Here is a 4,181-nt window from a genome sequence, read left to right as displayed (position 1 = left end):
CTCCCCTCAGGCATGGTGGTGGCGCTGGCTGTGCCTGAAAGTGTCTGCCCCTCGCTGCTGTTGCTCCTGACACTTGGCGATGGTAGGCCAGCAGGTTTAGAGGATGGCCCTGCATCCAGGGACTCCGGCTGAGTCCCTGCACTGGCTGCCCCTTTTGCTGCCCTTTGCCTAGTGGCAAAGGAATAGCAGGGGGGCTCGGTGGCTGTGGGCCCCAGGATGTGAGCTAGATCCTCATAGTGGGGCATGGTGGTACACCCCACTCCTGACTGCCAGTTGGCATCATGGACAGCAGTAAATTGCCACTGCAATGCCTTGGCCTTAGTGTGGCACTGCTGCCACATCTTACAGTGCCCCCACTCTGCAATCTGGGCAGCTATCACTCAATAGATATGTTCATTATGGTGACCTGCTCCAAACTGCTGGAGTGTGTCCTTCTGGCCCTAAATGGTCAAGTGGTTGGCCACCTCCTCTGCCATTCAGGTGGATTCCCAGTGCTGGCCCTGTGCCAAGGTCCCACCAGTTGCCTCACTGGCAGGGATCCTCAGGTTTTCTGTGTATAAATTTCAAAACCTCAGCTTAACAAATTCTAATAGCATGTATTAGAAAGCAAACCCCCAAACCCCATGAATTTCCTCAAGTAAACTGGAACCCCACTTTATACACATATATATAAAGGACAGCGAGCAAGAGAGAAAAAAAAGCTGGGCAGTGTTTAATGACATCTGGACAATTTTATGTGGTGGGGGGTGGGTGGGGAGAGACAGCCACATGTGCGCCCCTGCCCCCTTCCCACAAGCCCTGCAACTGCCGGCGTCAGGCAGTCCCAGGATCCTCACAGCACTAGCTGCCTGCTGCTGCTGGAGTCTCACAGTGGCTCCAGCTGCCACCTGAGTTCACCTGTTGCACGTGGTGCATGCCCGCAGGGCCCAGCTGTGTCACTGTAGGGTTGGGGGGTTCTTGGCAGTGGGGTTGGTGCCCCCCCTGCCCCACTCCCACCCCTGCTGCACAGATCTCCAAAGTTGCTTGCAAAAGGCAGCTGCGGGACCGCCCCTGTGCTGGCTGCCATCTCCTGGCAGAGTCAGCCAGCAGCACCCTCCTGCTTGTGTTTCACATTTACAAGTGGCACATGCTGGCGGGGCCTGGCTGCACCATGTGTAAGTTTGGGGGAGTTCTTGGGCGGGTGTCGGGGCCAATATGCACCATGTGTGGGGTCAGGAGGCTTTTGGGTGGGGGGACACACACTCCTGCCCCAACCCCTGCCGCACACAGCCCCACAGCTACCTGCACAAGGCAACTGTGGGACCATCAGTGGCAAGTTGTGGGCCTACATGTGGTGCCAATCTAGCACAATGCCACATGCCCCACCTAGCATGGTGGGGGCAAGCACCGGCCTGGTGCTGCCCGAGGCAATGGCATTGGGTTGGGTCAGCACCCTGCACCATGTGCAGCGGGGAAACAAGCAGTGGCGGGAGCCACTGGCTGACATTGCTGGGATTCGAGGAAGCAAGGTGGGTGTTGGGGAGGAGGCCCACACTCCCACCCCAAAGAGCCCTGCAGCTGCCTGGGGGGGTGGGAAGAGGCCCACACTCCTGACTCTCAGAGACCCACAGCTGCCTGGGGGGGAGGAGGAGGCCAACACTCCCATCCCACAGAGCCATTATATGGCAAAAGTAGATGGACACATTACTGAAAATAGCATTGCTTTTCTGATTAGGAAAGAGCAGTATATAGGAGGTGGTGAGACATTATCTATAGTGTGCTAATTGTATTGCTTTGTTGAATTCCTTTTCAGCTTAGTCAGGTTTTAAAGCCATTGTTCTAACTGAACACTACCTTGATTACATGGAGTAAGGTGCTGCTTAGCATGAGTAAGGATGTGAGCATATAGTTTCTATTACTGTGTCTAGACTGAGGGGAAAACTTTTCCCAAGTTGTGTTAGGAGGTGTAAGTAAGGCAAGTCAGACTTGGAAACCTGGGGCTAGGGAGGGGGACTCCATGGGGTGTGGTCTGTGTGGTGTGCATCCTGCATAGTATGTGGCTTGGGCAGTGTGCATCTCCCAGTCCCTCAGAATTTGAACATTCCTGCAGTAGATGATGGATCACACGGTACTCAGGCAGTCATACCTTGGCTGTGTAGTTTCTAAAAATGGCTGAATATTTTAAAGGGAGAATACTGGTCTTACAATATGAGATTTTTCACTTCCAGAAAATGCTGTAATAGGTGCCTTTTGTAATAAATTGGAAACAGGTGGGTCAATAAGAAAGTTAGTCATGACTACACTGCCTCTCTGCCACAACTGGATGCACCAGTCACCTGAAATGCATTCCATTTTCCACAATTCCATCATCTTAGCGTCCCCCACCCCAAAAGAAATAAAAGTTGGTGCCTATGATCCTCCTACTTACTCCTACTCTGCAATCACTGGCTCCCAGAGATGAAGCAATGTTGCTAACTTTGTACATATCTAGGGACCTAGGAAGATGTCAGATCAAAGGGTCACTCTTCTCCTAAATCAGTTGATTTTACAGTAGTCTATTTGGATGTACTGGTCCAGAAACCATTCCAGTTTTCTTGATGGCCCCTTAAGTACCATTCCTACATGAGCATACCACAGATAGGCATGTTACTTTATCTGTGAATTCATATAGTTTCCCCATTTGGGTTGCAATGTTAGGTAGCACAATCAGTGGCAAGTTTGTTAGACTCAACACAAAAATGGCAGTGTATAGTGTGAAAACATCAACCTGATACTTGTTCTACTTAAATTTCATGTTCATTTTTAATGCACATAGTACAGAACAATCTTATTTCATTCTGGGCTTTTGTTCTTGTTCTGTTCCTAAGGAATGGAACAGGTTCTTGTTCTGTTCCTAATCAGTTATATCCAGATCCTAATTGGCAGAGTCGGCACATCACTTTGTTATGCTTTGGCTGCCGGGACTTTTTGAAGGAGGAATTGCTTAAACATAAAGCCTACCAAAAGAAGATTTATATACATTCCCCATGAAAAGGAAATATTCAAGAACAAAGCAAAATGTCAATGTATGTATTTGTCTTATCTTGAGGAAAAATTAATTATAGTCCACCTTTTTTGATTTCTGATTCAATGGGCAACTGAACAAGTGATAGAAAACTACTTTTCCGTTTTTTTAAAGATGTAGGGTTCACTTAACTTCTAACCTTTTGTGAGATTAACTTTTTCTTTATACAGTATATCCTGCTCTAAACCAGCATCTTTTGTTGAATTATTATACCTGCACCTTAGATGCTTTGAGTATATTGTCATTTCTAGCTACTGTAATTCTCAGTCATTCCATTCAACACTTGGTTGGATACATCAGAAATTAGAACTATTCCAGCAGGCACTATCATTTTGTCCATAGTTTTGATGTCCAATAACTGTTTTATTTTTAATTAGACATCTGAACCTGATTTGAATATTTTTCTCTCCTCAACAATAGAATGAACATGACTGTTAGAATAATATAAGCGTAATCCCCATATAAACTGTGATAGGCTCTATGGAAATGTACATGTAAAATAAAAGGTAAAGTTCTATGGGGACAGAGTATGCAAAATGAAGAATGAATATCTGGAAAACTTAGCAGGCTGCCTCTAAGAAACTGAGCTTATGTAAACTATGATACTCATAGGCTTATACCTGCTGTAATTTTGGTGGTTCATACTGACACAACCTAAACAATTTTAAGTTCCGTTCTGAACTGTGAAGTGCTATCGTTCTTGAGTGAGCAACATTTGAGTTGTGTATATATTATCTGGCTTCATGACAAACAAGGAGTGGCATTAGAAAGGGCTGCCCTCAACACAAAGTGACTATGGGCACTGTAACAGGGCAAGGAACAGCCTGTTCCTTTGGTGCTACAAAGTTGTGTGTGTGGGGGAGAGTCGGGTCAGGGACAGGGCAAAGATGATTACTTAGTAGGCACAGCTGGGGAGAGAGATTGCATCAGGGGTGAAAGCTGCCTGATTAAGAGCCAGCAGCTACTAAAGTCCATGGCAGGGAGCTATTCTGTGAGGAGAGTCAGCACTGGAATGAATTGCTGATAAGACCAGGTGAAGGTAACAATGGCAACCAGTGAAGCAAAGCGGTGAGAGAGAGAGGGGAGATACTTACCAGGCTGATCCTCAGGTGGAGAGAAGGTCCCTTGAAGGAAGAAT

At 47.1% G+C, this 4,181-nt stretch overlaps 1 long non-coding RNA gene across 1 annotated transcript in view; it reads left to right on the top strand.

The window, feature by feature from the left end:
* LOC102377944 overlaps positions 1 to 4,181 on the top strand; it is a 60,454-nt gene that overhangs the window by 3,897 nt on the left and 52,376 nt on the right. The gene's annotated exons all lie outside the window — the stretch shown is intronic.

The sequence above is a fragment of the Alligator sinensis genome, unplaced genomic scaffold, assembly GCF_000455745.1.
Source record: "Alligator sinensis unplaced genomic scaffold, ASM45574v1 scaffold82_1, whole genome shotgun sequence".
NCBI classification, from domain to species: domain Eukaryota; kingdom Metazoa; phylum Chordata; order Crocodylia; family Alligatoridae; genus Alligator; species Alligator sinensis.
Note: the sequence above shows the minus strand (reverse complement) of the source record. Positions and strands in the feature narration are given on the sequence as shown.